Here is a 7,512-nt window from a genome sequence, read left to right as displayed (position 1 = left end):
CACATCGGGAGCCTCTATAAATAGAGGGGTGTGGGCTGGGCCTTGCCCTAGCCCCCACGCGCCTCCTTTTCTCCTAGCCGCCACCACAGCCGCCACCAGCGCCAGAGGAGCTCGACCGCTCCGCCACCAGGGGCCCTGCCCCGCATCTGGCTGATCTCCTTCGCGGGATCCGTCCTCCCTTTCCTTCTTCTCTCGGTCTACAGGTATCCTCTCGGTCTCTCTCGCGATTGGTTCCCCTTTCTCACAAGTTCATGTGTTCGTTCATGTGGTTTGACTGTGACCGTTCCCCATTGGGTTTCCAATCGTGTAGGCCTTGTTCCATCATGCCCAAGATTAAGCACACTGCCCGAAAGAACTCAGCTGGCTCATCCGCTCGTGCCCCTACTGGCACGGGGTCGGATGACTCCTATGTGCAACGCCGTCCCTTCAAACGGGTCGCCCGGTGTCCTCCTCCACAGCTCCACTCCTCGTCTGATGGCTCTGACTTCGAGGATGAGCTTGCAGCTGAGGAACGTGCTGAACAGCCCGCCGTTCGGAAGACTACGCCGAAGCCTGGGACTCGCAGGCCCTCATATATGCCACCGCCTCCTCCTGCACAGCCCGAAGGTGATGCTCGTTGCATCTCCCTTGAACCTTCTCCTACTTTAGGTCGTGAAGTCAAGGACTTCACCAAGGTTCCTAAGTCTTCCTACTTTATATTCCGCCGCGATGTTAACCAATTTTCTGTTGAATGTGACTCTATGGACGCACGTTTCCGCACACACGTCCAAGCGGACATCTTTTCTACTGTCATCGTTCCTAAGGGTCTCTCAGTACATCACTATATTGATCTTGAGCATATTCGCACTCACCTGGCGAAATACCTGGGTGCCATTGAGCTCATTGAGTCATCGGGGCTCGCTGCCCCCTTTGCTTTTCAGTGCGATTTTAACAGTGCCGCTATTCATCAATTTTATGCCACGTGTTTCTTTGGCTCAAACAACACTGTTAGCTGGATGACTTCTGATGTTGAGTTCACAACCTCTTATGATGAGTTTGTTGCCGCACTCGGTTTCCCCGACTCCGGCTTCAAAATCCATAAGAATGATCCTAACCATGCCCATAAGCCCATTGAGGCGTGTGGGCTTCTCCTCAAACCACTTCATGAACTTGATGCAGACGAACGGATGAAGGATCTTAACCAAGTATCCATCTGGCGCTCTCCCTACTTTATCATTTTTCAGTGTCTTATCCGCACCATCTATCCCAAGATGGGTGATAGGGGATCCTGCAGCGGCTACTGTATTGACATCATGTCACATTTACATGAGTCCCCCAAGCGCAAGATTAATGTGCCTCACTTTCTCTGGCATGAGATTCGGCTCGCTAGTCTTCAATACAAGCGAGCCTTCCCTCATGCCCCCTTCATCCAGGCTTTTATTCACCATGTTGCTGAATTCATTGTTGCTCCCACTCACGCGCATCACAAGTGGGTCATTCCCGCTCACATGGCGGATAACTATGCTCCTAAGAAAACCTCATCCACCTCCACTCACCGCACTGATGCCCGGTCAGGAACCCCTTCATCCAGCTCAGTTCCTCTCGGTCGCTTTGCCAAATTCATTGGCAAGGCACATTCTGCTATGATGAAGGCTTTCTCTTTCCAGTGCGGTCAAACTCATGATGTGGTTTATCGCCTCGTCTCCTCCAAGAATGCCCTCAAGGCTCGTCTGAGAGACTCGGGCGCTCTTGATGTGAGTGACGATGAGGATCTTCCTGCTGCTCCTCCTTCTGACTTTGGCTTCCCATCTGATCCTGAGTGGGCTGATTTTCTTGACGAGGCTGGTGGCAGTGGCTTGCCTGATGATCAGGATGATGATGATGATGTTGATGATCTTTGAGCATGGTTGATGCTGTTGGTGCCTCCCTTTTTGGTACTTGGTGCCAAAGGGGGAGTAATGTATCCTAGTTATAGTCTTTGGAGATTTAGTCTCAATTTGCATGTTTGTGTAATGTAATGGATAAACGACCGTGATGCACTATGTATGGCTACCTATGAATGTCGTGATTGCTATGAATTGCTATGATATCATCGTATGCTATTATGTTTTGCTCTATTACTTCATATGATAATCTATTATCTTTACTAAGTCACATGATATTCTCGATACACACATTAAGAGGGAGCTCCGATATTTTACCATGCACATACTAAGGGCGAGCTCCGTACTAAACCTCTCCAAAGCTAAAATGTATGTTAAATCTTTTGAGAGCTATGTATATGTTGTCATCAACTACCAAAAAGGGGGAGATTGAAAGTGTAGTCATGCCCTTAATCGAGTTTTGGTGTTAATGACAACACATACATAGGAAACTAATCTTATTTGTTGAGTGTATCTCGGGATTGCAAGTACTCTTAGTAGATTGAGAATTATGTGCCAAGGTGGTCTGAGAAGATCGGGACTTATATGTCAAGAAGGCTCGGGATTGAGAAAAGATGATGTAGCCTATCCTTTAAATTTACTATTCTTGAGTATAGGGATCCCACACTATTAAGAGGGGATCACAGGTTTTGCGATGAACTTGCTCATACTACATCTCTACTTTTCTGCTCATACCACATCTCAATTGCTCTACTGTTATCTCAAAACAGAACCAATGCCTCGGACATTCGGCTTCCTCCGGACATCCGAGGGCCGGACGCCCGACCACTTCGGAAATCCGGAATCTTATACCAGAGAAATTTGAGTCAAATAACTCGGACTTCTGGTCTCCTCCTGTCGTCCGAGGGCCGGACGTCCGACCTCCTTCGGAAATACGGAACCTTGCACCAGAGAAATTTGAGTCAAACAACTCGGACTTCCGGCCTCCTCCTGTCGTCCGAGGGCCGGACGTCCGACCTCCTTCGGAAATCCGGAACCTTGCACCAGAGAAATTTGAGTCGAATAACTCGGACTTCCGGCTTCCTCCGGACGTCCGGTTCCTGTTCGACTACACGGTGGTTCCAGATATATATACATCCCTCGGACGACCGACCCATGTCGGACGTCCGACTCCTTGTGGGCGTCCGGACATCCGAGAACTGCCAGATGTCCGATCACTGTAAGACTTAAATGACCCCAACGACTGTTTTACTCTCCCCACTATATATACCCCCTCCCACTTCGTGAGAGGGTGTTCAACACAGCAAGAACACTTACAAGAACACCTTTCTCCTCACTCACTCTTGCCTACACCCAATCTTAGATCCCAAGAGCATTTGTGAGCCCCTTTGAGTGTTGTTCCAATCAAAAGATAGATCGTCTCCTTCTCCTCCTCTCCACCAAAGGGATTTGTGATTTGAGCAAGTTTTGAGCAATCCCCGTGATCTTGTTACTCTTGGAGGTTGGAGACTCCTAGGCGGTAGGAGTCTTCGGAGAGGAATCAAACCATTGTGATTACCCCTGGAAAGTTTGTGAAGGTTTGGAAGCCACCTCAAGGCTTACCACTAGTGGTTGAGAAACGCCTTCGTAGAGTTGTCTCAAAGGGAGAATAGGGTGAGCCTTCGTGGCCTTGGTGTGCCTTCGTGGTAACATCCGCCCCTCTAACGGTGACGTAGCTTCCCTCCAAGGAAGTGAACACCGGGATACATCCTCGTCTCTCTTGGAGTTTCGGTTATCCCTAACCCTAACTCTCTACTTGTGTTAATCCTTATTACGTGCTTGCATTTGATTAGTGTTTACCGGCTACCTTACTTTACTCTAAATAGCTTACTCCTTGTCTTTGCAATTATTAGGCTCACGTTCATATTCCGCACCATTGCCTAAAATTGCTAAGTAACTATTAAAATTTGGAACTGTACCTATTCACCCCCCCTCTAGGTCCATCTCGATCCTTTTCACAAATGTGAAGTGGGGGAGAGGAAAACGAGAGGCAACTGGCAAAAAAGGTAAATGCAAGAGATGAGTTTGTGACACCTACTTGATAGATCTTGACTTGATCTTTCCTCCCCGGCAACGCCGCCAGAAATAGGTGTGTTGACGGGAGATTATTCTTGTCTTGATGTTCCTCGACAAGCGATCCTCCCCAGCAACGGCGCCAGGAATCCTTCTGCTACTGCGACAACAGACCTCCCCTGGTAACGGCGCCAGGAATCCTGCTGCTGCGGGCTACGCCTATAGGGACTTCCTTGGCAAATATGCAAAGGATTTCACGCGGCCTTGGAGCCTTGCGTTGGTGTTCCCTTGAAGAGGAAAGGGTGATGTAGCACAGCGGCGGTAAGTATTTCCCTCAGTTTGAGAACCAAGGTATCGATCCAGTGGGAGGATCGCGTCAAGTCACAAGTACCTGCACAAACACAAAGAGCTTGCACCCAACGCTATGAAGGGGTTGTCAATCCCTTATAGATTGTTTGTAAAGTGAGAACTAAAAGCAAAAAGGAAAACAAAGCAAAGTAAAAGTGAAAGTGGAGACGATAGTTGTGAATAGACCCGGGGGCCGTAGTGTTCACTAGTGGCTTCTCTCATGAAAGCAAGTAGACGGTGGGTGAACGAATTACTGCCGAGCAATTGATAGAACCGTGCAAAGTCGTGACGTTATCTATGGCAATGATTATATCTATAAGCATCACGTCCAAAACAAGTAAACCGATACTTTCTGCATCTACTTCTATTACTCCACACGTCGACCGCTATCCAGCATGCATCTAGTGTATTAAGTTCAAAGGAACAGAGTAACGCCTTAAGCAAGATGACATGATGTAGATGGAAAATCTCAAATCTATGATGAAAGCCCATCTTGTTACCCTTGATGGCAACAACTCGATGCGTGCCTTGCTACCCCTTCTATCACTGGGAAAGGTCACTGCACGGTATGAACCCAAAACCAAGCACTTCTCCCATTGCAAGAATCATAGATCTAGTTGGCCAAACAAAACCCAAGACTCGGAGAGACTTACAAGGATATCAAATCATGCATATAAGAAATCAACAAAGACTCAAATATAATTCATAGATAATCTGATCACAAATCCAAAATTCATCGGATCTCGACAAACACACCGCCAAAGAGGATTACATCCGATAGATCTCCATGAAGATCATGGAGAACTTTGTATTGAAGATCCAAGAGAGAGAAGAAGCCATCTAGCTACTAACTACGGACCCGTAGGTCTGAAGTGGACTACTCACGAGTCATTGGAGAGGCGATGATGTTGATGTAGAAGCCCTCCAACTCCAAAGTCCCCTCCGGCAGGGCACCGGGAAGGGTCTCCAGATGAGATCTCGCGGAAACGGAAGCTTGCGGCGGCGGAAAAGTGTTTTCGTGGATGCCCTGATGTTTTCTGGGATTTTAGGGAATATATAGGCGAAAGAGCTAGGGCAGGGGAGCTCCAGGGGGGCCACAAGCCTGGTAGCCGCCGCCCCCCTGGTGGCGGCTACAGGGCTTGTGGGCCCCCTGTGGCTCTCGTGCCTTGGCCCTCAAGTCCCTCGATCTTCTTCCGTTCTGGAAAAAATTATTTCGGGGATTTTATTCCATTTGGACTCCGTTCCAAAATCAGATCTGAAAAGAGTCAAAAACACAGAAAAAACAGGAACTGGCACTTGGCACTGAATTAATAAGTTAGTCTCAAAAAAGATATAAAGGGTATATAAAACATCCAAAGTTGACAAGATAACAGCATGAAACCATCAAAAATTATAGATACGTTTGAGACGTATCACGCTGCGGTGGCGGAACGATGGAGAAATTCGCGGTTTTGGGTCTCCTCCAAGGGTTTTCTGTTGGAGAGGTAAATATAGGCCGAAGGAGGGCAGCAGAGGGGATGGGGCACACCCAGGCGGCCAGGGGGTGGCCCACGCAGAGTTGCTGCCTCGGCGAGCCCTGGCTCCCCTCTGGCCCACCTTGATGCTTCATGAAGCTTCCGTCACGCTGATTTTTATATAGTTTTCTCAGAATTTTTTGGGGCTCTATAAATTGGGGTAAAAGTTCCTGCAAAAAAAGACATCAGCACACAGAAACTGGCACTGGGTGCACTAAGTTAGTAGGTTAGTCCAAAAATGTGTAAAAAAGTATAAAAGTGTAGCAAAACATATAACAATGTCACCCAAAATAGCATGGAACAAAAAGAAGTTATATATATGTTTGGGATGTATCAACGACTCCAACGCCTCCTCGTCAACCCTGCCGCCGTCGCCCGACTCCTCCTCAACCCTGCCGCCGTCTGCTCAACACCTCGCGTCCCGACACCGGCGAACTCCTCCGGCCAACAGGATCTCCGGTGGTAAGTCATCGCCGCCCCTCACCTCCCCTTCCCCCATCCCCTCCCTCTCCCTTGGTTAGTCTTCGTCATGGATGCATGCCCTCCGTCCACCTCGTCCTTTGTCCTGCACGAAATCCATGGTCACCGGCCTACCTCCACCGGCCACCACAGCAGCTGGCCTGCGCCCCCGACGGCCTGCGTCGCACCTTGAACAGGGGACCAGATCTGAGGCACTGCCAAATGAGGCCTGATGATCTAATGTGACTTTGAGCAGATGTGATTCAGAGAGGGGTGTTGTCGAAGGCCTCCAAAGCTGTCCAGTATTCTACTTTGCTACCTAGCTAGTGTTGCGATACTCTGTATACATACCCCATGAGCATCTGTAGATATTCTGAATTTCTGATACGTGTTTATACTTACGATTCTTTACTTTGATTAATGTATGGGCCTAAAATCTTACTGTCCTCTAGCTGAATTTTACACCTGAATCCCTTTGTATGAATCCCTATGTACTAAATAGAAAGGATATGTGAGGGGTTTGGTGATTGAGGGGATTTGAGAGGATTGGGTGGAAGGAAGGGATTCACCCAATCCTCTGAAATCCCCCCTCCACAAACCTCCCCAATCCCTTCCTGCCAAACAAGGCCTAAGGCCTCGTTTGGCAGAGAGGGATTGACTGGGTTTTCAGGGGAATTTCCACGCGTGGGCTAGAACCCCCTAAAATCCCTTTGGTCTATTTGGTACATGTGCTTTCGATGGCCCAACCCCCTCCGATCCCTCGCTTTCCACGCGATTCTGAGCCCTCAAGGGGCTACTCATGGATCCGTCGCCCGACCCCTCCTCTACACGCTGCGAGCCGCCGGCGCTGTATGACTCCTCCTTGACACCCCGCCGCCCGACCCCTTGACGCCGACGAACTCCTCCGACGACCCCAACTGGATATCTCCCCGGTGGTAAGTCATTGTCGCCCCTCCCCTCCTCCTCCTGTCCCAGGAGGCGCCATGGCTGCCACCTCCCGCAAGCCCTCCATCCGCCTTGTCCTCACCGACGAGCACCACAGCCTGTCACCGACGAGTTCGCTGTTAACGCCATGGCCACAACATCATCCACTTCTAGCCCCTCTTTGACCCTAACCCTAGCCATGGCCACAACACGGCAACAACATGCCTTCTTGTTTTTTCAGAAAGATGCCTAGATCCAGGGACGATTCTAGGGGGGACAAGGGGGGGCTAGACCCCCCTAACAAATTGATTTTTCTACTATAATAATGATTATTGTAGCCAAAAAAATTCATT

This window comes from Hordeum vulgare, chromosome 2H, assembly GCF_904849725.1.
Source record: "Hordeum vulgare subsp. vulgare chromosome 2H, MorexV3_pseudomolecules_assembly, whole genome shotgun sequence".
Classification (NCBI taxonomy): domain Eukaryota; kingdom Viridiplantae; phylum Streptophyta; class Magnoliopsida; order Poales; family Poaceae; genus Hordeum; species Hordeum vulgare.
This window is presented reverse-complemented; position numbering follows the sequence as displayed.